Source organism: Dendrobates tinctorius, unplaced genomic scaffold (genome assembly GCF_039654945.1).
Source record: "Dendrobates tinctorius isolate UK_male_01 unplaced genomic scaffold, ASM3965494v1 ptg000007l, whole genome shotgun sequence".
In the NCBI taxonomy this organism is placed as follows: Eukaryota; Metazoa; Chordata; class Amphibia; order Anura; family Dendrobatidae; genus Dendrobates; species Dendrobates tinctorius.
In genome coordinates this window covers 40580283-40607596 of record NW_027361675.1, presented here as the reverse complement: position 1 = coordinate 40607596, position 27314 = coordinate 40580283, and the positions used below count along the sequence as shown (strand labels likewise).

Genomic DNA, 27314 nt, shown 5'->3' with positions numbered 1-27314 from the left:
TGTATAATGTCACTAGCAGTGGTGATGACTGTATTACCTGTACAATGACACTTTATACAGAGCTCCTGTGTATAATGTCACTGGTGATCACTGTATTACCTGTACACTGACACTATACACTGGATACTATATACAGCAGTCCTGTGCATAATGTCACTGGTGATCGCTGTATTACCTGTACACTGACACTATAAACAGAGCTCCTGTGTGTAATGTCACTGGTGATACCTGTATTACCTGTACACTGACACTATATACAGAGCTCCTGTGTATAATGTCACCAGTGATCACTGTATTACCTGTACACTGACAGTAAATTCAGAGTTCCTGTATACAATGGCACTTAGTATTGTGTTTTTTTGTAATTAACGATCAGTATTGTAGTATTCAATCACTATGTGGTGGTAATATGTGGTCTGGTCATGGTGTGGTGCTATTTGGTCCTTGTATGTGGTATTATTCAGTCACTATGTGGTGGTAATATGTGGTCGTGCCATGGTGCGTCGGTATTTGGTCCTTGTATGTGGTATTATTTGGTCACTATGTGGTGGTAATATGTGGTCTGGTCATGGTGTGACTATATTTTCCCTTGTATGTGGTATTAATGGTTGTTTAAAAAAAATGTAAATGTATGTGACTCATTCCCTTAAAGAAAAATACATATATGTACAGTACAGACCAAAAGTATGGACACACCTCATTCAAAGAGTTTTCTTTATTTTCATGACTATGAAAATTGTATATTTAATCTGAAGGCATCAAAACTATGAATTAACACATGTGGAATTATATAATTAAAAAAAAAGTTTGAAACAACTGAAAATATGTCTTATATTCTAGGTTCTTCAAAGTAGCCACCTTTTGCTTTGATTACTGCTTTGCACATTCTTGGCATTCTCTTGATGAGCTTCAAGAGGTAGTCACTGGAAATGGTCTTCCAACAGTCTTGAAGGAGTTCCCAGAGATGCTTAGCACTTGTTGGCCCTTTTGCCTTCACTCTGCGGTCCAGCTCACCCCAAACCATCTCGATTGGGTTCAGGACTGGTGACTGTGGAGGCGAGGTCATCTGGCGTAGCACCCCATCTCTCTCCTTCTTGGTCAAATAGCCCTTACACAGTCTGGAGGTGTGTTTGGGGTATTATCCTGTTGAAAAATAAATGGTGGTCCAACTAAACGCAAACCGGATGGTATAGCATGCCGCTGCAAGATGCTGTGGTAGCCATGCTGGTTCAGTATGCCTTCAATTTTGAATAAATCCTCAACAGTGTCACCAGCAAAGCACCCCCACACCATCACACCTCCTCCTCCATACCTCACAGTGGGAACCAGGCATGTAGAGTCCATCCGTTTACCTTTTTTGCGTCGCACAAATTCACGGTGGTTGGAACCAAAGATCTCAGATTTGTACTCATCAGACCAAAGCACAGATTTCCACTGGTCTAATGTCCATTCCTTGTGTTCTTTAGCCCAAACAAGTCTCTTCTGTTTGTTGCCTGTCCTTAGCAGTGGTTTCCTAGCAGCTATTTTACCATGAAGGCCTGCTGCACAAAGTGTCTCCTCTTAACAGTTGTTGTAGAGATGTGTCTGCTGCTAGAACTCTGTGTGGCATTGACCTGGTCTCTAATCTGAGCTGCTGTTAACCTGCGATTTCTGAGGCTGGTGACTCGGATGAACTTATCCTCTGCAGCAGAGGTGACTCTTGGTCTTCCTTTCCTGGGGCAGTCCTCATGTGAGCCAGTTTCTTTGTAGCGCTTGATGGTTTTTGCCACTGTACTTGGGGACACTGTCAAAGTTTTCCCAATTTTTCGGACTGACTGACCTTCATTTCAGTAATGATGGCCACTCGTTTTTCTTTACTTAGCTGCTTTTTTCTTGCCATAATACAAATTCTAACAGTCTATTCAGTAGGACTATCAGCTGTGTATCCACCAGACTTCTGCACAACACAACCGATGGTCCCAACCCCATTTATAAGGCAAGAAATTCCACTTATTAAACCTGACAGGGCACACCTGTGAAGTGAAAACCATTTCCGGTGACTACCTCTTGAAGCTCATCAAGAGAATGCCAAGTGTGCACAAAGCAGTAATCAAAGCAAAAGGTGGCTACTTTGAAGAACCTAGAATATAAGACATATTGACAGTTGTTTCACACTTTTTTGTTAATTATATAATTCCACATGTGTTAATTCATAGTTTTGATGCCTTCAGAGTGAATCTACAATTTTCATAGTCATGAAAATAAAGAAAACTCTTTGAATCTTTGAATGAGAAGGTGTGTCCAAACTTTTGGTCTGTACTGTATATTTATTTTTAATAGTTTAGAGTAGCGCCCGGCCAAAAGAGTCTACCGTGTCGTGGTATCAGCTTAAAAATTATTTTGGCCAGAACAAAAGCCGCTGGTGTTTGATGGGAACTGTTAATATCTGATCGTTGAGGATGTGGTGGTGAAGTTGAGTTTTTCCAAGAGTGGGCGGTGGGATGGTGGGGGCGGAGCTGGTGTGGAACCTGGGCAGAGTCTCAAGGGAACCCAAAAAATTTGCCAGTATGGGGCCCCGAAATGCCTAGTGGAAGTCCTGGTCTCTCATAAGCTGCAGACCGCAGCTTCCTGAGACTTCAGTGTGCCCACGCAGGTGGCGTGATGACACTATTGTTTTATGTTGCTCTGCAAACCAGAAGAGAAAATGGAGGCTACAGTGCCGGGAATCAGGCTGAGGTGAGTATAAACTTCATTATTTTTAATATGTATAACTGGAGCCATCCTACTATATATATGGGAGAACTGGGGCTATTATACTATATATATGGGAGAACTGGGGCTATTATACTATATATATGGGAGAACTGGGGCTATTATAATATATATGGGGATAACTGGGGTCGTCATACTAGATATGTGGGGAAAACTGGGGCTATCATAATAGATATGTGGGGAGAACTGGGGCCATCATACTATATATATGGGCAACTGGGGCCATCGCATTATATTTATGGTGGGAACTGGGGCCATCACCCTATATATACTATATATATCCCATATCGCTATATTAAGCTCGGTTCTGCTCCCATATCTCTGTGGTAAGCGCTGTTCTGCTCCGATATCTCTGTAGTAAGCTTCGTTCTGCACCAAATCTATGTAGGTAACTGGGTTTTGCTCCCTTATCTTTGTAGTAAGCTTGGTTCTGCTCTCATACCGCTGTAGTAAGCTCGGTTCTGCTCCCATATCTCTGTAGTAAGCTCGATTTTGCTCCCATATCTCTGTAGTAAGCTCCGTTCTGGTGGGCACTGTACTGCATAAGGAAAGTGCCCCTGACTGGCGTGCCTTTCCTCCCCTCCCCTTCCCTTAGGGTTAATAGAGCTGGCCCACCCACATCGTGGTTTGGGGTGGGTACTTAATGTTATAGGGCCAATGGGGTTAAGGAAGGGGTTAGCACAGCCCCTTCCTGTAGTTATAATACACCAGATCCGAGGCCGTCCTCCCTCTTTCCTCCTGGCAGCTGATCCTGGAAGTGCTTGTCTCACCCTCCCTCCCCTTTTTGTTATGATTGTTTACTAATGTTCATTCTGTTCTGTTTATTGTAGTTTTAAGTCACAGCGGTGAAAGAAGGAAAGGCATAAAGCTACGGCTTGCTGGCCGACTTGCCTGCGAATACAGAACAGGGCATTTGGCAGCGAGCGCGTGTTAAGAGAAGCTAAGTGCCTTTAAAATGGTTGTTTGAGAAAACATTCAATAAAGCTGTGACCGACCTTCACCCATCATTTGGTTTCCGAGTTTGATTTATTGGTTAGGTGGGGTAGAGGAAACGTTATTGAGGTTTTAGCCCTGAGTCACAACAGTCTGCTCCCATATCTCTGGAGTATTCTCCGTTCTGATTAATATCTGTGGAGTAAGCTGGGTTCTGCTCCCATATCTCTGGAGTATTCTCCGTTCTGATTAATATCTGTGGAGTAAGCTGGGTTCTGCTCCCATATCTCTGGAGTAAGCTCCGTTCTGATCTCAAATCTCTGGAGTTAGCTTCGTTCTGCTCCCAAATCTTTGAAGTAAGCTCTGTTCTGCTCCCATATCTCTGTAGTAAGCTCGGTTCTGCTCCCATATTTCTTTAGTAAGCTCAGTTCTGCTCCCATTTCTCTGGAGTAAGCTCTGTTCTGCTCCCATATTTCTTTAGTAAGCTCATTTCTGCTCCCATATCTCTGTAGTAAGCTCGGTTCTGCTCCCATATCTCTGGAGTAAGCTCGGTTCTGCTCCCATATCTGTGAATTATGTTCCTTACTGTTCCCATATCTATGTACCAGCCTATTAAAGCCTGTTATCTCTGCTGCTTTAATGCAATGGCCAGAGATAAGCAGGGAAAAGGAGGGCCACCGCAACTCGAGGGCCACTGCCTTGTGATTGCCCCCCCCAGGCTGAAAGTGCCAGCCAGCCCCTGTTAACCATCTCAAGTAACGATTGGAACTTAAATGAAAACTTTCCAAAGCCGTATTATTTTTGTAAAATAATGTGCCCAGCCCAAAAGTCTCATATTGCCCTGCAGAAACTGAATGAAATAGGTATTGAAATTGTTGTTTATCTGCCATATTCTCCTCATATGGCCCCATTGGATATTACCGTATTTTTCGAACTATAAGACGCACCCCAAATTTTCAGAAGGAAAATAGGGAAAAAAAGAATAATGTGTCAAATGGGGGTCCGTCTTACAGTCGGAATTCACCTTACGAGGGAAGGGATCAGCACAGGTGGAGGAGTGGTCACAGGGGTCGTTCGGTGGTCCTATCAGGTGTGGTGGCCTCTGGAAAATCCCATCCCAGGCTGGTGCGGTGGCGGTGTTCTGTGTTGCGGTGGTGCTCTGTGCAGTGGTAGTGCTCTGTGGGGTGGCTGTGCTCTGTGGTGCAACTGGGTTCTGTGAGGTGGCTGGGCTCTGTGGGGTGGCTTGGGTTCTGTGGGGCCGGCAGCACTCTGTCCTAGGGCGGTAGCGTTCTGTCCTGGGGCGGCAGCTGCTCGCTGTGCTGCATGGGGGGCTCCGCCGGCATTTCATCAAAGCTCAAAAGCCCTCCGTAGCTCCATTGCTGCGACACGTAGGCCTCTGGAAAGATGGCTGCCGGGGGCCTCCGGACAAGATCTCATTGCCGAGATCTGAATCTGAGCATGCGCCGCCCCCGGCAACCACCTTTCTAGAGGCCACCGCATCGCAGCAACGGAGGTGTGGGGGCTTCCGGGCTTTGATGATATACCAGAGGAGCCCCCCACACAGCACAGAGCCCCGCTGCTGCCACACCACAGAGCCCCGACACCACCGCACCACAGACCACAGCCATCTCCGCACCACAGCTATACAACAGCAGCACAAGCCTGGGAAGGGAGGCTGTATCGGGACCGCCGCCACTTGGACCACCGCTTCTACAGGATTTGTAAGTATATTATGACCATAAGAGACACCCCCATTTTCCTCAAAAAATTTTTTGGGAAAAAGTGCATCTTACGGTTCGAAAAATGCGGTATCTATTTCTGAAACTCAAAAACTATTTAAAATAATGGAATTTGCTGACTGGTCTAATTTTCAAGATCCAGAGGAGATTGTAACTACTTATGACATCTTTCATGCAGGCTTATAGAAAAATTGTGTCTTTATTATTTCATCATCATCATTATTGCATTGTTAGTAGCTCGTCTATTACATCATTTATTTAGTCTATTGAGCCTTCAGTATTCTATGATCTTAGGGTGACCAATAAAAAAACGCCAGCTCAGCTCCAATTACGTAATCCTAATTACAGTTGCATCACCTACTTTTATAAATGCTCTCTGTGTAAGGTATATGGTTTTAGAATTTCTTAGATTAGTTCCTTAGCATAGTGACATGTTTCTTTATGATTTTTCAGATACGCCTCATTCTTGCATTAAAAAAGCGGATAGTTTTTGCTACGTATGCGGAGAAGTCACAAAGGCAAAACTTTACTACCATGATAAGGAAAGCCTACAACCTATATTTTAGCTGCAAAAAAGGAGATCAGGACAAAAGTTCGGCTGCCCAAATAAGCTGCAATAGATGTGCATCACATCTTGCCCAGTGGTTGGATAGAAAGAGACAATCTGTGTCTTTTGAAGTTCCATTGATAAGGAGGGAGGTAACCAATCACACTACCAATTGCTATTGCTGCATGGTGACTCCCATTAGGAAAGGAGTTTCAAAGAAGAAGCTCACTTTACAGTATTTAAACATTTTATCTGAAACATGCCCAGTACCACATATAGAAGAACTGCAAGTTCCAAAAGTACCAGAAACATTTTCAGTCAAGTCAAGTGAGGAAAAAGAGGACTCCTTCTGTAACCAACCTCAACTGAACCACACCTTATAACTAGAGATGAGTGAATATTTCAATGTTCGGTTCGGATTACAATAGCCGATTTTGCAAAATTCACCAAATTACTCGTCGAATATTCTCTGAGCGCCATTGAAGTCAATGGGAGGCAAAAACAAATGGATACACAACACCTAACGTTCCCAAAAGCTGCCACAACACATCACATTAAGGGCAGACACCAGGAAAGTCACCTCAGTCAACTGACAGTACAAATTTTAGAATGGCACAGCAGTAATCAGCCGTGCATGAGATATCAGGGTGGGTGCCAGCATTTATAGCTTTGAATTGAACTTCTAATTAAGGCAAGGTGGGTGATGCATCAGTGTAGGCCTTCTGTCCTGGGAGCCTTGGTACCACATGGAAAAGCTCTACATGCTTTTATGCTCAGTCACACCCAGGTGGCATAAATATCAGTTTCGTAGACTACTATTGTCAGAAAAATATAAGGATAGTAACACGGGTAGTTGACTCAAAGGAAGAGGAGACATGCCGGTCTCGGAGGCCTACTGCTACAGGCAACACATATGAAGGAGACCCAACCAGGAGTCTACAGATTTCCAATTAGTGGCAGATACTACCAAAGTGGCATCAATCTCAGCAGAGTAGAAGTAGTATAATGGGGACCGACACTTCTTCCACTACAGAAAACCCAGCAGATAGAGACAAGGTTGTGGAAACACTGTGCTGTAGCCCTCGTAAAACCTAGAGGAGCGTAACTATGGCCTACCAAATCTGATCTCGGAAAAATGACAGCAGGCGAAAACCACGACCCAAGGAGGAACAAGGATGTGGCAACAGGTTCTACTCCTGGGCTGACCTACAGAGGGTGGTAGCTGACCGCTAGAGCGGGAAGGCTGGTACGGCCGAAGGAGGGATAAAGAATACAGGAAGGCACTGTAGGAGCACTGAAACCACGGGTGCAGATGGGACCAGCTGAGGAACAGAAGCACTGGCAGGTGCGGGCTGGAATGGGTGTTACACAGATGGGCACTGGCAGGTGCGCACTGGACTGGGTGTTAGGCAGATTGGCACTGGCAGGTTCAGACTGGACCAGGTGTTAGACAGATAGGCAGTGGCAGGTGCAATCTGCACCGGGTGTTACACAGATGGGTGCTGGCAGGTGCGGGCGGGACCAGGTGTTGCACAGATGGACACTGGCAGGTGCGGGCTGTATCGGCTGATGGACAGAAGAGAACAAACAGGTACGAGCAGATGGGTACAGGGTAGACAAGCAGATGGATGGATGGATGGGAACCTGATAACTAGCAAGCATGAAAGGCAAACTAACAATATTGCGCTCAGGCACCTCCATTTTGGAGATGGAGCCTTAAATAGAAGGTGTTGCCGAGCTATTGTCACTTTAAGAGGGAGTGCGCGCCATAAGCATAGTGTCCAGGCATGCAACTGAATCTTGGTGGACACTGACACATAGGGGGTGAGATGAGGAGGGGGGGTGTGAGTGGGAGACACTGAATATCCTGTCTGTTAGGTACAAGGAGATCCAATAAAGGGCCAAGTCTGTAATGGCAAGAGATCAGAAAGTCTGTAGTAAGAGGGAATGGTCCACTGTGTCAAAGGCAAATGCCAGGAGAAGGAGGAGGACAAACTAGTGTCGCTAGGATTTGGCGGTTAGTAGGTCGTTGGTGACTTTAGTCAAGGCAGTTTCAGTGGTTTGGATTGGATAGCAAGAGGAGAAGTGGGAGAACAGTTCAAAATGGATGTGTTGTTCCAGTAGTTTGGGCGCATAGGGGAAAAGTGAGGTGGGCGATAGCTAGACACAGAGAATGGGTCAAGGGTGGACTTTTTGAGGATGGATGTGATTGAGGTGTGTTTGAATCATGAGGGGAAGACACCAGTTGGTGACAGATTGAAGCGGTGGGTTAGGCTTAGGATGAAGACTGTGGTAAGGTTTGGAATGAGTTGGGCTGTTATTGGGTCAAGTTCACAGCTGGTGAGACGTGATTTGGAGAGTAAAGAGGAAAGTTGATCTGTGATGGTAAAGTTGATTTTGGAGGAGGAGAGTTGAGTACTTATGAGGAGGGGCTGTGGGGATTTTAAGCAAAAGCTTTGCCTTATGTTATCAATCTTCTGCTTGAAGAATGAGGCAAAGTCTTCAGCTGAGTTGAGGGGAGAGGGAGGGGGAGTTGGTGGATGGAGGAGAGAATTGAGGGTACTGAATATCTGTTTAGGGTTGTGAGACAGGTATGATATGAGAGATGAAAAGTCAGTTTGTTTTGCTGCAGTGAGCAATTGATGTCTGCTTTGTAAATGAGGGCCAGAAAGAACATGTACTCCAGTAGATGGCAAGCGCTTCATCAAGTGGACTCTGCTCCTCTTTCTCCACCTTAACATCACACACAGTACAATCCTCAGAGGTGGCACCCCAATTATCGTTGTTTTCTCCCACGTCACAACTCTCTAACTGCCCAACTAAAGCCCCCTTCTCACATAGCGAGATCGCTAGCGATATCGCTAAAGGGTCACCGATTTTGTGACGCAACAGCGATATCGCTAGCGATATCACTACATGTGACACTTACCTCCAACCGGCCCCCCCCCGCTGGATATCGCTAATCGCACGCGAACGTCGTGGGCCATTTTCTCGCTGACATCCCGCTGGCGCCGACTAGCGACGCATGGACGCAGGCGGAAATCATCATCATCGCTGCGTGTGACAGGTAAGTAACGACCGCCGACGGGCTGCTGTGTCGCTGGTAAGATCTGCCTGTTTGGCAGCTCACTAGTGACCATTTAGCGATGCACCAGAGATCCTGAACGGGTCGTATCCTAGTCAGGATCGCTGGTGCATCGGTAAATGTAACGGGACCCTAAATATAGGGAACCACAGATGACTGAGTCTGCAGATCTGTTCACACATTGTATGCCATGGGCATCGGAAGAGAACTCCAAAGATTCACTGAGTCAGGAGGAGGAAATCATCCTTTGTTTTCAGTTTGATCTAGGGCTGGACAAGTAGAGTCCAAGCAGAAACAAACAGTCGTCAACAGACGTTAACCCCAGGGGGTGGAGGTGATCCTGATGATACTCAGATACTTGACCCCCACATGGACTGCACTGTGCTGTCTGGGAAGGAAGAGAGTGACTCTCAGGGCAGAAAGTGGAAGAACAGAGAAGATGACGATGAGGTAGTAGATTCCACTTGATGTAAACCCAGAGGCATGCAGCTGAGTAGTTCAGCAGAGAAAGAAGACAAAGACAAGGAGCTTATGTTGCAGCTTCCCACAGACAGTTATGCAACCTCAACAAGCAATGCATCTTCTGCCTCAACTGTCAGCCAGCAGCATTTGCGGGTCTGCAAATGACACAAATCACGTTATCTGCGAACTTTGTTAAAAACAACAGAGTAGAGTTAAAAAAATGCAATCATTTGAGTGCTACATGCATGAACTGGCATATGCACGATCAACACTCTGGGAATCTCACTTAATCTGGGAATCTCACTGTGCTAAAATGCAGACTAGCGGGCCCTGCCAACCACGGTCCAACCGCATCTTCTGATTCTTCCTCTTCCCTCACCGTGTCAAGTGTTGTCACACAGGTCTTCGGACGCAGATCCTCTACTTGATTACTCGCCACAGTCGGGGTGAGTTAGACCCGTTGGCTGATATGGAAGTGGACATGCCTGCTGTTTTTGACTGATCTTAGATTCCAAGCACACCTCATCTTTCTCAGTCCACCATAACATCTCTGCCTGCACCTCTTGCAGTCCAACAGCTTGTTGTGTTCACACTACTACACCCTCTGTCAGCACAGCAGCCATCTCTCGTTTGTTTGGTTGTGCTCACGTAAAAGATTGTTTCCTCCTACACATGCCAAAGCTTAGAGCTTGAACTTCACCATCTTCAATTTACTACTAACAACCTTTATATAGCACAAACATTTTCTGCAGAGTTTTACAAAGCAGTTCATATAAAACAGTCAAAAGTTACAAAGTTTACAATAATCAAACAAAGCAAAAATAATGACCATGCTCTTCAGAGCTTACAATCCACAATGAGGTAGGGGGTGACACAAAGCACATGTGCTTATTTACAATGATAGTCCAACCATCCTGAGGAAATGGGAGGTAGATAAAAGCTGCATGAGGCTTTTGGGTACTTTTGAGTTTGATGGCGAATTATGTTCAGAGAAGTAGAGAATAGGCTATATATAAAAAGGAATTTGATTAGGGAACATGATAGGCCGCCCTAAACAGATGTGTTTCTAGTGAGCGCCTAAAAATCTGCAAGTTGCGGTTATACTGTCACGTCGCTGTTGGATTCAGGGGCTGGTGTTCCGGCCTCGGCCACTGGGAAGCGCCGGACTGTCACGTCGCCGTCACTGGTGTTCCGGTCTCGGCCACTAGGAGGCGCCGGACTGTCACCTCGCCGTCAGACTCGGGGGGCTGCTGTTCCTGCCTCGGCCACTGGGAGGCGCCAGACTCCTTCGACTGCTGGTTCCGGCGACAGGAGGGCTATGTCCTCATGTGGGTCCGCTCCTTTGACGCATACCTCTGTCGTTGGGCATCGCCGTGGTTCTCCGGTGGGTGATGGTGTTGACAGAGAAGAGGCTCCTGCGCAGGCATCTGGTGCGCGCAGGCTTCGCTCCTCTGTCAGAGGTGAAGGGGTTGGTGCATCGCCATCTGGCCTGGTTCTGGGGGCGGTCTAGATGAGGTCATCAGACTGTGAGCCTGTGAGGGATAGCCTTATCCTTCACCTACTTTGGGGCCTATCCTGCAGGCTGCCAGATATAGTCTTGGTTTCCCCAGTGTGCTAGTGTTTAATTTGCTATTTATGACTCTGACCTTGGCCTGGATTTTGACTCTGCTTCAGCCTGCTGATTTTGTACCTCTGCTGCTCTACCGGTTTATGACTCTGACCTTGGCCGAATTTTGACTCTGCTCCAGCCTGCTGATTTTGTACCTCTGCTGCCTGCCTGGTTTTGACTTGGACTCCTGACTACGATTTCGGTCCCGATTATTTATCCCTTTCTGGCGACCGTCCTGCTCTGTCCTCTGCTCTTATAGACAGCTACCTCTTGGACCCTGCTGTAATTCCAGATCCCTGTATAGGGGTAAAGGGTCTCGGGGTTTCTCAGGGTGCTGTCTTACTTGCAGCTCAGACTCGCACCAGACGGACGTCACATATACTCCTAATTTCATGAGAGAGAAAGGGTAAGAGGTGAGTTTTCTAGGTAGGAGATTGAACTGAGCTAGACAAAGATCAGATCAGGGGTGTTACCGTCTTTGTGTGTCTAGAGGTTGAAATGTGTGAAAGGCCATGGGAAGTATCTAGAGAAAGAAGCCGGGATGCAGTTTGGGAGGTGGGGCTGTTGAAGTCTCCAAGGCTAAGGGTTGGTAATTCTGGGGACATGAAGTGTGGCAGCAAGCAGAAAAGTGGTCAAGGAAGTGGGAGGGTGAGCCTGGGGGATGGCATGTGACTGCTACTCTGAGGGAGAGGGGATGGAAGACAATGATGGTGTGACTCTCCAAAGAAGAATGGTGTCCAATGGGCCTGTATTTATTTAAAAAAAAAAAACAGGATTGGTGGTTGCAGTGAGGCGCATGGGGTTATCGTGGAGTTAGCAATCATTGTACTGCATTACATACACATATTCTATGCGTTGTAATTCGGAGGTGGATATGCCGCATGCTAACTATTAGTTTTCTGAGAACTAATTATTGTGAACAACCTGTGGCCTCCTAGGTTGATAGTCGCCAAATCGTGTTATTGTACAATTGGCTAGCTGAGAGCTCTAGGCTCCAAAGATAACAGCGGGTAGTTCTGCATGACTCACAGCCTGTAGTCTCTGTGATTTTTGGATGGCCCTTCCAATCTGTTGGCTACGGAAATGCAGCCTTTCCGCCTTGTGGATACAGATGGTTTCTGAAAGCCGATGGCTGTTGCAGTCCCCCATTACCAGTTGCCCAATCACCATTACTTCTGTAAGAAAGATGTGCCTGTGCTACACCAGTATGTCGCAGACAACATTACCCGTTCTCTGAAAATTTTTTATGTATGCCAGGGTGTATTTCAACACTGACACCTGGACGAACAAGCATGGACACGGGCCTTACATCTTGCTGACTGGGCACTGGGTGACTCTGGTGGCTGTGGGGGCAGTCAGGGAAGGGGTTGCTCCACAAGTCTTGGAATCCCCAAGGCTTGCAGGGCGCTTGGGGATGGAAAACTAACCCACTACACACCATAAGAAGGAGAACTAAACTACTAGATAACAGGGCTTGGTGAAATAAACTGCTAAACACCTAAAACTGGCTAACTAAAGCACTACACACAATAAGATGGAGAACTAAACTGTTAGACAACAGTGGTTGGAGAACTTAACTACTAAACAGCTTGGGTTGGAGCACTACACTACTACACACCAGTAGATGGAGAATGCATTAGACAGTGGTGTCACTAGAAACCAAGTCCCAGGGCTTGCGGGTCAATCCTCTGTATCTAATAATAATAATCCTTATTTATATAGCATCAATATATTCTGCAGTGCTTTACAATTCAACAGTTCATATACAACAGTAATCGCAAAGTTATTGATAATACAATTGACTCAAAGATAATGACCCTGCCCATAACAGCTTACAATCTGCAATGAGTTGGGGGTGACAAAGTATAGGTGCTTACTTACAATGATGGTCCAGCCATGTTGAGAAAATGGGGGGGTAAATAAAGGCCTGCTGAGGTATTCACCAGACAATATTTGTAGTGCTTTTTGGTGCAGTGGAGTTTATTGGCAAATTCTGTTCAGAGAAGTAGAGAATGGGCTATATATTAAAAGGACTTTGATTCGAGAACGTGATAGGCCTCCCTAAACAGACGTGTTTTTAGGGAGCGCCTTAAACTGTGTAAGTTGTGTTTAGTCCTAATTTCGTGGGGTAGAGCATTCCAGAGGATTGGTGCAACGCATGAGAAGTCTTGGAGCCAGGAGTCGGAGGTACGGATTAGTGTGGATGTTAGTCGAAAGTCACTTGCGGAGCGTAACGAGAGCATAGGCTGATAAACAGAAATGAGGGAGGAGATGTAGGGGGGTGCCACAGAGTGGAGAGCTTTGTGGATCAGGACAAGCAGTTAAAAATGGGATCCTTTAATGTATAGGCAGCCAGAGCAATGACTGACACAGAGCGGAAGTGCCCGAGTACCAATTAGAAAGATAGATGACTCTGGCTGCTGCATTAAGGATGGACTTGAGATGGGAAAGTCAAGTGAGGGGGAGGCCCTCTAACACTTCCTCAAGTGCTTCTGACTCCTCCACCTCCTCTAGGGCCTCCACCTGCGCCCTCAACCTCTGCCTTAATGAGAAATACGTTCCAACACTTGAAACAAGAAAAAAAGAGCAAAAATAGGTCTAATACCATAAAATATTAGAAAGCAACAGGTATACTCCATGAATATGTATTGTAGGGATTCGCTCTGGTAGGTAATGGCAGGGCTGCAGTAACGAGGCAACACACAGGCTTAAAGTCCAATTTCAGTGGTTTAATGTCACGTTGCAAACAGCAGGTTAACAGAAAATAAGGAAAAACATAAATAGACTCCAGCTTGGAGAACCACTGGTCCCAGACTCACCCCTTGCATGGGACGGGCTTAACTAAGCGGCTGCCAGGTCCTGTGGCATCTGCCAGGTGCTATTCCCAGGGTTGTTGAGAGTCTTGCTGCTATAGTCCTGCAGCACGGGGATCCTATATACAAGTTCAGGCTAAGTCCAGACAAGTTCCTGTAACTTCCAGACACACACTCATCATGTGCCAAATACCAACCTCCATTACATAGCCCATAACCCCTCCCACAAGTGAGGTAGACATCACAAGGGCTGACCACGTGACCATGACATCATCGCAGGTCCTGTCTTTAGGGAAAAACCCAGCCAAATATTAATCTGCTGGGAGAAATGTATCTCCCATCCAGTAAAACCCCCTTTACTGTACCACAGTATACACAAAGAAAGAGGGGAGTACAAAAACCCATTTAAAATATCAAGAAGGATTTTATTCAATAAATATCACAAAATAATTAAATAAATATAAAAAATATATATAAAAGTGAAAGTCACAAACAGTACAAGGTCACAAGCATGTACAAATCATTTATGGACCCATAAATTAAACCCCTAATGGACACCCATAAGTATTACATTATTCAAGTCCCATTATAAAGTGGCAACAGTAGAAAAAAGCAACAAGTGAATAAATATCACATAATAGAAACTGCCACTAATGAAACTCTTATATTGGGAAACCAAAAGTAAATATAGATCAATAAAGTGTCATAGTGCCATCAGAGTAGATCTTACCCATATAAGTCCTTTATGTGCAAAGAGACCTCGCAGCCCTAATGCACGTTTCTGAGGAAGCCCACGCGAAACGCGTATTGGGGTTGCGTGGTCTCTTTGCACATAAATGACTTATATGGGTAAGATCTACTCTGATTGCACTATGACACTTTATTGATCTATATTTACGTTTGGTGTCTCAGTTTCTATTATGTGATATTTATTCACTTGATTTTTTTTGTGCTGTTGCCACTTCATAATGGGACTTGAAAAATATTATACTTATGTGTATCCATTAGGGGTTTAATTTCTAGGTCCATAAATGATTTCTATGTGCTTGTGACGTTGTACTATTTGTGACTTTCACTTATATATATATATATTTTATTTATTTGATTATTTTGAGATATTTATTAAATAAAATCCTTTTGATATCTTAAACGGGTTTTTGTACTCCCTTCTTTCTTTGTGTATACATGTTCCAACACTGCAGAGAGAATCCCCCCACCTCCATACTGTGCAGCCAGGGCTCACCGCAGTCAGTCAGTGTTTAAATTAATATGCCTTGGAGATCGCAGTCATACAGATCAAGAGTTGTGGATAGCTATCCATGCCGAGTTTGAGAAATGTGTCTCCACTAAACCTGGAGCCAGGGAAGGCCGTATGCAATAACAGTGCAAACCTGGTGGCGGCTCTACGGCGGGACAACCTTACACACGTGCCTTGCATGGCTCACATCCTTAACCTGATGGTACAGCAATTTGTCTGCCACTGTCCCAGCCTGGATTGTGCTGCTGCAGAAAGTACTGTTGTGTGTGCTCACTTAAACCATTCCACTTAGGTTAGTATAGAGATTTTTCGGGCTACCGGTTAACTGGTTGATATGTGTTGTGGCGACACCATGGATTTCAACTCAGCACATGTTGCAGCGACTGTGGCAGCAGCGCTGAGACCTGGTGCAGTATGACATTTTGCATAGCCTGGCACAACGCAGTACGGAAGTGGCGCAATTCACACTTGTGGGATGGACACAGATGAAGGACCTCTGAACCCTTCTGCACGTTTTTGAAATGACTACTAAGATGGTTAGCCCTGACGATGCCGTCATCAACATCACTATTCCCATCATCTATTACATGCTAGAGCACACTTTGAATAGTCTGTTGGGGGAGGTGGTGGTGGTCCCGGGGAAAGAGGAGCATGGAAAGGGTTAACAATATCTCTAAATTCCAGTCTGTTGTCTCACAGGTGGTTGCCATGGAAGGAACAAATGGAGAAGGATGAGGAGGAAGAGTTGATGGACGTGCAACAGAGATGAAGAGGATAATGATTCCCTCTCTGTTGTCCGTTGTTGCCAGGAGGGGAGGAAGGAAGCAAACTTGAGTGTTATCCCATCACCAACACACTATGGACTTGGACCTCATGAAAGCAACTGACCCATGAATGCCTTCTTGCAGAGCCATCTGTAACATGATTGTTGCCCGTATTGTTAGGATTCAAAATGGGGCTGACTTCTGGGTCGCCTGTCTGTTCGATCCATGATATGAAAGTAAATTTTGCTAGTTGCTTTTCCCCCTGGAAAGTGACGCGCCCATGCTGCAGTATCAAAGCATGCTTGAAGACAATCTTGACAATGATTTTCCTCAAGACAGCAGTGAGGCACACAGTTTACATCACAGTCATCCTGGGTTCCAACCCCACCAAGGACAGTATCTGTAAGGAGTTTGTATATTCTACCTGTGTTTGCGAGGGTTTCCTCCAAGTACTCATTTTTCTTCCCACACTCCAAAGACATAGAGATAGGAAATATAGATTGTGAGTCCCAATGGGGACAGGGCCATTAATGTCTGTAAATGTCTGTAAAGCCCTGTTGAATTACTGGCGCTATATAAGTGAATAAAAAAATAAATAGAAATTGATGCCACTTTTTACTGGTATCGGCCCATAATTTTTGGGACGGTTTGGTCTCCAAGTTGGGTCTCCTTCATTTGTGTTGCCTGAATTTAGCACAGTTCTCAGAGCACCAGGCCTATACCTGTTACTCATCTGTTGCCTGAATTTAGCACAGTTCTCAGAACACCAGGCCTATACCTGTTACTCATCTGTTGCCTGAATTTAGCACAGTTCTCAGAACACCAGGCCTATACCTGTTACTCATCTGTTGCCTGAATTTAGCACAGTTCTCAGAGCACCAGGCCTATACCTGTTACTCATCCACCAGTTACTGATCAAACTTTAAGGAAGAAATATTGCTCCAAGCCCTGTCCAATGCTTAAATGTGGCATGGTTTAAGGACCACGCTATTAGCACAAAGAATTTATGTTGTGAAATGTGGATTCACGGCTGGAGCACAATACCAGCCCAAAATAATTAAAAGATAAAATGCAGCCTGCTTTATTTAGCATCGCAGTAACAGAAAAATTAGAATTTTTTTTACTGCGGTTGAGTCTTGGATACAGCAGAATCTGACTACAAAAGAATTACAACCTCAGATGTGGCCAAATTTTTGAAGCATAGTAATAACAGAACTAATTTATAATTTATCATGAGTACCCCTCTATGGAGAACAATATCAGCACCCAAACATTTCAAACTGACATCTAGCTGGCCGTATACCCTTACTAACAGAAGAAAGTATATTTTTACTGTGGGTGAAACCTGTATACAATAGAATATATTATCAAAACTATTTCAAACTCAGACCTAGCTTTCTGTATAATGTTTGTCACAGAAAATATTTTTTTCTTACTCTGCGTGAGCTATGTACACAGCTGAATTTCACCACCACTAAATGACAAGGTGGGATATGGCGTTCTGTATCATGTATCCTCCCAGTGGATGGCCATGGAACAAGGAGGTGGAATAAGATTCTGCAGGTGAACAACTGGCTACGTCGATCGTGCCGTCAGCAAGGATTTGGATTTCTGGATCACGGAGTGAATTACCTATACGATGGACTACTTGCTAGAGATGTGGTGGACCTTATGAAGACTGGAAAACATGTATTTGGAAGTCGCCTTGCTACACTCATCAGAAGAGCTTTAAACTAGAACAATGGGGGAAGGGAAGCAAAAGGCCAGAAAAAGCCATACACCTGACAAATACTATTGAGAACTTTGCTATTAGAAGCGGGAGGAAAGAACAAAGACAAAAAAATCTAAATAATAAAAATATTGGAGACAGAGAAACCAATCACAAACTAAAATCTTTCTATACTAATGCACAAAGCATGGGCAACAAACAAGGAGAATTGGAACTACTAACACAGGAAAAGAAATATGTCATTGGAATCACTGAAACTTTGTGGGACAATACACATGATTGGAATACAATGCTAGAAGGATACAACTTATTTGCAAGAAACAGACTTGGTGGACGAGGAGGAGGTGTCGCATTGTATGCGACTGCGCCACCCTGCATGTATTTACTCCATTCACTGCCAGCAAGCAGCCTGAATGATACAACTTCCCACCTCTGCTGCCTCTATTCTCTGCTGTAATATATCCAAATGGTAATCAACTGAGCCACCCTGCATGTATTTACTCCATTCACTGCCAGCAAGCAGCCTGAATGATACAACTTCCCACCTCTGCTGCCTCTATTCTCTGCTGTAATATATCCAAATGGTACAACTCCATACTTCTGCTGCTTTACCATTTTGCTGCATATTTAAATGTGCTTGCTAAAGCTTTGGTATAATTCATTTGTTGCACTGTATGTAATACTTACTGCTTTAGATCTGTGACTGGGGCCTTTCTAGATCTTATCAGGTGGAAGGTGCTATAGCATTTTGCAACATCTTGGTCTAGTGCCTTTGATCATCTAACCATCCCCTGGTGTGCTGGCCCCAGCTGCCAAATTATACCCAACCAGCTCCCACAATCCCTCTGTCCTGACCCTGTAGTGTGGCCTATATATGTAGTAGTTGCTAAGGGGAAGCACTCAGTGTGGGGTACAGCACACAAGCATCCCATAAGCAAAGCATCACAGAAGATAAGCATCCAGCAAAACGGCAGTTATACATGGCAGTTAGTCAGGGCAGGAGTCAGGTAACCCACACTTTGCTCTCCCCTTTAAACATGTGCTTTATTTTTATCCTCCTGTGTTCCCTTGCCATCCACATTTATCACCCTATCCCCCCTCCATCACGACTCATACACATCAGCCCCTCTATACTTCCTTCTCCCATGTACAGCTCCCACACACTCCTCACCTTCCTGAGAAACCTCAGCCAATCTTGCCCAAACACATCGCAGAAAAAAACTACTTACAATTTCAACAACTATTGGCTCTTTATCTTCCTTCTCCTACTGATTTCAGGGGACATCTCCCCCAACCCTGGTCCACCATCCCCCAACCTCAACCCCTACCCTACCTCATATCGAAACCACAATAATCTGATTAACATTACTTGCACTCCCTCATCTCAATCTTTTAATTGTGCCCTCTGGAATCCACGGTCTGCTTGTAACAAGCTTCCTTTCCTACACAACTACTTTCTGAACAACTCTCTTAATCTGTTGGCCCTCACTGAAACCTGGATTCAGGATACTGACACTGTCTCTCCTGCTGCCATTTCCTATGGTGGCTTACAATTCTCTCACTCCCCGAGACCCACAAACAGACTTGGTGGTGGAGTTGGCATACTCCTGTCCCTACAATGCACTTTCCAGGTCATCCCCCCAGTCCCATCACTCTTATTCCCTTCTTTTGAGGTCCACACCATCAGGCTCTTCCGTCCCCTCTCCCTCAGGGTAGCGGTCATATACCGGCCCCCAGGCTCACCCACCCACTTCCTTGACCACTTTTCAGCCTGGCTGCCACACTTCATGTCCTCAGAACTACCAACCCTCATCCTGGGAGACTTCAACATCCCCATTAACAGCCCTAATTCCACATCTGCATCCCAGCTTCTATCACTAACCACCTCTCTAGGCCTCTCACAGCTTTCAACCTCTGAGACACATAAGGACGGTAACACCCTTGATCTGGTCTTCTGCCGGCTCTGTTCAATCTCCCACCTAAACAACTCACCGCTTCCACTCTCTGACCACAACATTCTCTCCTTCACGCTCACAAATCCTCGCCCACCCCAGCTCATTCCTACCTACCACACAGTCAGAAATCTACAAGCTATTAACCCTCAGACACTTTCAGATTCCCTACACTCATCTCTGTCCCCAATCTCCTCTCTTTCCTGTCCTAATCTGGCTGTTCATCACTACAATGACACTCTTAGAAGCACCCTTGACCAAGTAGCTCCCCTCACCCTCAGAACCTCCAAACACAGAGTAAAACAGCCCTGGCTCACATCGCAAACTCAACTTCTCCAGCGATGCTCCAGGAGTGCTGAACGCCTATGGAGAAAAACCCGCACACCAGAAGACTTCATCCACTTCAAATTTATGTTAAGAACCTATAACGCTGCCCTTCACCTTGCCAAACAGACCTACTTCACCACCCTGATCTCACTAGCCAACAACCCCAAGAAACTTTTTGACACTTTTCACTCCCTCCTCAGGCCAAAAGCACAAGCCCTTATCACAGACATTTGTGCTGATGACCTGGCCTCCCACTTTACAGAAAAAATAGATAATATCCGTCAAGAAATCTGTTCCCAACCACCAAGTGCTGTGACTCCCATCCCTTCCTACATCTCCCCTGGCTCACTCTCCACATTTGATCCCATCACAGAAGAAGAAGTCTCCAGACTCCTCTCTTCTTCTCGTCCGACTACATGCACTACCGACCCCATTCCCTCACATCTCCTCCAGTCTCTCTCTCCAGTCGTCACAACCCACCTAACTACAATCTTTAATCTCTCCCTCTCCTCGGGCATTTTCCCATCCTCCTTCAAACACGCCATCGTTACTCCATTACTAAAGAAACCTGCTCTCAACCCATCCTGCACAAACAACTAGAGACCAGTCTCCAATCTCCCCTTCATCTCTAAACTTTTGGAACGCCTAGTTTACTCCCGCCTTACCCGTTACCTCTCCATTCACTCCCTTCTAGACCCTTCACAATCCGGCTTCTGCCCCCTACATTCGACTGAAACTGCACTCATCAAAGTGACCAATGACCTTCTGACAGCAAAACGTAATGGTGACCACTCTCTGCTCATTCTTCTTGACCTATCTGCAGCTTTCGATACTGTTGACCACCATCTCCTACTCTCTAGGCTCCAGTCACTAGGCATTAAGGACACTGCACTCTCCTGGTTCTCTTCCTATCTCTCTGACCGCTCCTTCAGTGTTTTGTTCTCTGGCTCCACGTCATCTCCTTTTCCTCTTGCTGTCGGGGTACCTCAGGGCTCAGTCCTTGGCCCCCTTCTTTTCTCTCTCTACACGGCCCCAATTGGACAGACCATCAGCAGATTTGGCTTTCAGTACCATCTTTATGCTGATGACACACAACTATACACGTCTTCCCCCGACCTTACCCCCGCTGTACTACAGAACGCCAGTGACTGTCCGCAGTCTCCAATATCATGTCGGCTCTCTATCTGAAACTCAACCTCTCCAAAACTGAACTTCTTCTGCTCCCGCCGTCTACTAACCTCCCTAAATCTGACATTTCCCTCTCCGTGGGTGGTACCACAATAACACCCCGGCAGCAGGTGCGCTGTCTGGGTGTTTTGTTTGACACCAATCTCTCCTTCACATCCCATATACAATCCCTTGCCCGTTCCTGCCGCTTACACCTGAAGAACATCTCTAGAATCCGCCCTTTTCTCACTATGGAAACAACAAAAACCCTCACTGTTGCATTGATCCACTCTCGCCTGGATTACTGCAACGCTCTATTAATTGGCCTCCCCGTCACTCGACTATCCCCTCTCCAGTCCATACTTAATGCAGCGGCCAGGATCGTCCATCTGGGTAATCGGTACTCGGACGCGTCCGCTCTTCGCCAGTCCTTACATTGGCTGCCCATTCATTATAGGATCCAATTCAAAGTACTCGTTCTCACGCACAAAGCTCTCCACAGTGCGGCACCCCCTTACATCTCTTCTCTCATTTCTGTCTATCGGCCTAGCCGATCGCTGCGCTCTGCAAACGACTTTCGACTAACCTCTGCACTAATCCGTACCTCCCACTCCCGACTCCAAGACTTATCCCGCGCTGCTCCTATCCTCTGGAATGCTCTACCCCAAGAAATCAGGACTATCCACAATTTGCATAGTTTTAGGCGCTCCCTCAAAACACACCTGTTCAGAGCGGCCTATCACATTCACTAATCAAAGTCATTCTCTGTGTAAGTGTGCGTGTGTAGCCCATTCACTATCTCCATCCATCCTTCACTCCCGCAAGATGGCTGGACATTCATTGTAAATACACCATTGTAAATACACACCTGTACTCTGTATCTCCCCCACCTCATTGTAGATTGTAAGCTCTCACGAGCAGGGTCGTCTTATTTCGTCTTATTTTGCTTTAATTATTGTATTGTTAGCGTTGTTACTTATGACTTGTGTTTTGAAACTGTTAAACTGTAAAGCGCTGCGGAATATGTTGGCGCTATATAAATAAAGATTATTATTATTATTATTATTATTATTATTATTATTATTATTATTATTATTATGTTAGAAACGCGTATATCTGCACAGATTGAAGCTTCAGAGACTGGGAGTTCTGTGGAAACTGTTTGGGTAAGAATACAAAGACAGAACAAAGGAAAGGACACCATTGTAGGCATTTACTACAGGCCGCCTGTGCAAGCTGAAGATATGGATGAACTCTTTATGCATCAAATGGCCAAGTTCTACAAAAAATATGACATAGTTGTCATGGGAGATTTCAACTATCCAGACAAATGTCTAGATAGTTGAAATCTCCCATGACAACTATGTCATATCTTTTGGAGAACTTGGCCATTTGATGCATAAAGAGTTGGGAATCTCTCTCAGGCAAAACTAACAGGTCAAGGAAATTCTTATCCTCTCTTGCTGACAACTTTATCTTCCAAAAGGTAGGGGAGAAAGCAAGGGGAACTGCTACCTTGGATCTAATCCTTATAAACAGGGAGGAAATGGTTGAGGAAGTAAGAGTGGCTGGGACCCTAGGAGGTAACGACCATGCTATTTTAGAATTTTGGATAACTAGTAGAGGAAGACATGTGAAGACTCAGACGTCAAGGTTAGATTTCAGAAAGGCAGATTTTAAGGGATTCAGAAAGAGAATTGGAGGGATCCAATGGCTGGATATCCTTAAGGACAAAAATGTCCAGGAAGGATGGGAAATCTTGAAAAATGAAATTCTCAAAGCACAATTGTTAACAATTCCGAAGAGGGAAGAATAGGAAGCATTTAAGGAAACCAGGATGGATTAAGACAACTTAAGCACATGCTAAAAAGGAAGAAAGAAGGGAGGCATATCTAAAGAAGAATATAATGCTGTCTGAAGAACCTACAGGGCACGAATCAGATTATTAAAGCTGACAATGAATTGAGGCTTGCAAGAGACGTCAAAAGCAATAATAAAGGATTTTGGGGATATGTCAAAAGTAAAAGAAAAGTCAAAAATGCTATAGGATTTTTACAGGATGAAAATGATGAAATGGTAAGACAGGATGCTGAGAAGGCCAAACTTTCAAATGCCTATTTTGCATCTGTTTTCTCTCAGAAAGGAAATGTAAAATCAACTGTTCTTCACTGTCCTATTAAGGGAATAGAATAATCCAGGATATCTATAAACAGAAAGATAGTGTGGAAACACTTAGCTAACCTAAATGAATTCAAGTCCCCAGGTCCAGATGAATTACACCCCAGAGTACTGAAGGCGATAGCAGAAGAAATTTTTGAACCCCTCTCCATAATCTTTGAAAATTCTTGGAGAACAGGAGAAGTCCCAGAAGATTGGAGAAGAGCAAATGTTGATCCTATCTTCAAAAAAGGGGAAGAAGGTGGACCCAGGCAACTATAGGCCGGTGAGTCTGACTTCTATACCAGGAAAGATCTTTGAGCAAATTATTAAACAACATGTATGTAAGTACCTGGATAAAAATGATTAAACAGAGTCAGCATGGGTTTGTAACTAATAAGTCATGTCAGAATAACTTCATTTCCTTCTATGACAGAATCACTGATTGGGTGGATCAGGGAAATGCTGTAGATATAGTATATCTTGACTTCAGCAATGCATTTGACAAAGTATCTCACACAATCCTTATTGAAAAAATGACTAAGTATGGAATGGACAAGGCAACTGTTAGGTGGATTCATAACTGGCTTAGTGATCGGACCCAAAGAGTGGTCGTAAATGGCTGCACATCCAGTTGGAAGAATGTCTCAAGTGGGGTACCACAGGGCTCTGTCCTGGGCCCTGTATTGTTCAACATCTTTATCAATTATTTAGAAGAAGGAATTGAGGGTAAACTGATTAAATTTGCTGATGACACAAAGCTAGGGGGATAGCTAATACTAGAGAAAAGAGAGAGAGGATTCAAAAAGATATAAATAAACTGGAGCAGTGGGCAGCAACTAACAGAATAGTTTTTAACAGGGAAAAATGCAAAGTACTACATCTGGGCAATAAAAATGAAAAAAGCATATACAGAATGGGAGGAATAGGGCTAAGCAACGCACAAATGAAAAAGACTTGGGTATACTAATAGATCACAGCCTGAATATGAGTCAACAGTGTGATGCAGCAGCAAAAAAGGCAAATACAATTCTAGGAAGTATTAACAGAAGCATACAGTCTAGATCATGTGAAGTCATAATTGCCCTCTACTCCTCTTTGGTCAGACCTCATCTGGAATACTGTGTCCAGTTTTGGGCGCCACATTTTAAAAAAGACATCAACAAACTAGAGCAAGTTCAGAAAAGAGCGACCAGAATGGTGACCGGTCTGTCTTATGAGGAAAGGTTGCAGGATTTGGGAATGTTTAGCTTGCAAAAGAGAAGACTGAGAGGAGACTTAATAGCTGTCTACAAATATCTCAAGGGCTGTCACATTGCAGAAGGATCATCTTTATTCACATTTGCACAAGGAAAGACTAGAAGCAATGGGATGAAACTGAATGGGAGGAGACACAGATTAGATATTAGAAAAAACATTTTGACAGTGAGGGTGATCAATGCTACGAGAGGTGGTGAGTTCTACTTCAATAGAAGTCTTAAAACAGAGGCTGGACAGACATCTGTCTGGGATGATTTAGCGAATCCTGCTTTGAGCAGGGGGTTGGACCAGATGGTCCAGGAGGTCCTTTCCAACTCTACGATTCTATGATGCTCTTTGTAACAGAAAAAAAAATGTTGTTGTTTTTTTACTCTGCTTGAGCTCTGCACACAGGTGAATTTCACCGCCACTAACTGAAAAGGTGGAATATGGCATGCTGTATCACATTTGCAACAGAAATTTTTATTTTTTTACTCTGCATGAGCTCTGCATACAGCTGAATTTCACCACCACTAAATGACAAGGTGGGATATGGCATGCTGAATCATGTATGCAACTGCAAAAGATTTTTTTTTTACTGTGCAACAGCTCAAATCACTGAACATTTTCACCGACACTAAATGACAAGGTGAGATGTAGAGTGTGTTAGCGTGGGTGGTCAGGAGCCGGAATCTCCAGGAGTGGAGCCTCTGGACCGTGGCACAGCTGTCTCCTGTGTTCCGCTCCAGCCACCTCTCCATATTCCAGCCTTACAGTCTACGCTTCAGTCCCACACTCCTACTCCAGTCCATTCTGAGCCGCCCCTCTCAGTACCGGCTACCATGGTACTCGAACCCTTGTGCCTGCTCCTAATGGTCCCTGTATAGGGGTCGGTTGCCAGCGGCTGTGCCAGGTTTTCATGCGAGAGACTTGCACGAGAATCGTGCGAATCTCTCGCGAGTGAGTATGAAACAACTGCTTAGCTAACTAGTTAAAACCTATCAGCACCCAGGCCCAGCATCAGGAGCAGCCTCTCTTTGCTGTGCTAGTGACAAAATGGCGCTAAAACAAGATGTCCGCTCTTTATATAGAGAGGTGATTTCAGCAGCCAATGACACAAGCTGTTGTTAATGACCAAATAGATATAATGTTGAAATTTACTTGGTACTTCCAATAAATATAGGAAAACCGAAAAAACAATGGAAGCTCAAATACCATAAAAATGGATTTTTATTTCGATTTTTTGATTTTTATCATCCCCCCCACCCCGCGCGCCAGGGTGAGGAGGAGGGTCGGACGTGGATGCAGCCTTACAGCTTCCGTTCCGCAAATCTAGAAGATAGAGCACTTGCTTGTTCAGAAAAAACCTCATCGCTAGAGCAAATCTGTTTAATCTTCAAAAATATATTTTTATGGATATATTAAATGACAACAATCTTAATATCAAATTGACTTGCAAATCCAACCAGACTAAGAAAGATTTTCTGGACATTATGAGTGCTAAGAGTCATAACGGTTTCTTGGAGACTGATGTTTATAGAAAAGAAACTGCAGTCAATTCTTTGCTCCATGCCAAATCATCTCATCTTAGGCCACTCATCAATGGCATACCTACTAGACAATTTTTGAGGATTAAACGGATTTGCTCTAGCGATGAGGTTTTTTCTGAACAAGCAAGTGCTCTATCTTCTAGATTTGCGGAACGTGGATACTCTAAAAGAAGTATTAAGAAAGGATATGGAAGGGCAAAAAAAGCTGAAAGACCTGAGCTTCTTAAACCAAGGGAGAAATCTAAAAATGACTCTACGGTAAGATTTATTTCCACCTACAATCAAAGATGGTACCAAATGAAAAAAGCTCTAGAAAAATATTGGTCCATTCTTTGTCTTGATTCCACCTTGTCCAATTTCATTTAGAAGAATCCTTCCATCACCTACAGGCGCTCATCCAATTTAAGGGATCAATTGGTCCACAGCCACTATCCAGGACCACAGCCTCAATTAACACTTGGGCCATTAAAATTGAAATGGGGCTTCCACCCATGTGGCAATTGTATCGCCTGCCCCAATATGCGCCAAGCCACCCATTTTGAATCAAGTGATGGCAGGAAGAACTATAAGATCACACAACACATCACGTGTGATAGCATATGGGTGGTTTATTACGCTACTTGTCCATGTCCAAAAATATATGTAGGTTTAACATCTCGAGCTCTCAAAATTAGAACTAGAGAACATTACCGCGATATCCTTAATGCCTGTGACATTAATGACTTAGATTTGTTGAAACCCATAGCTAAACATTTTAAAATCCATCACAATTGTGATGCGAAGTCATTGAGAGTCACAGGCATTGACAAAGTCCATATTGATTTCAGAGGTGGTAATTGGAGGAAAAATTTGGCCCAGTTGGAGTCCAAGTGGATCGCCAAAGTTGGGTCCATTCAACCCATGGGCTTAAATGAGGTTCTCAGCTATGCCCCTTTTCTTTAAAATTGTTTCGCCTTTTGTTTTCATTGTTTTTATTTTTGTGATTTTAACTCTTTTTCTTTTCATTATAGTGTCTTTAGGCATTGCGGTTTTCTTGTATTGTGCGAAAATGACATCCTTCTTTTTCTTCTGACGGATATGAAGTATACAGTCTAGGAAGAAGATAATTCTCTCTTTTTTATTGTATTCCCCTTTTATGTATTTTAAATACATTTTATTCTCATTTGTATACATTATTCACTCATGCGTTGTTATTATAATATTATTGTATGTAGCACTTTTTTTGTGTATCA

General features: G+C 44.4%; 1 long non-coding RNA gene across 1 annotated transcript in view; it reads left to right on the top strand.

Moving 5' to 3' along the window:
* Positions 1 to 16563, top strand: part of LOC141085893 (uncharacterized) — a 29417-nt gene extending 12854 nt beyond the window's left edge. The window contains exon 2 of the long non-coding RNA XR_012231435.1: positions 15897 to 16563. This is a non-coding gene — a long non-coding RNA (uncharacterized lncRNA). The remainder of the gene's footprint in view (positions 1 to 15896) is intronic.
* Positions 16564 to 27314: the final 10751 nt, after the last annotated feature.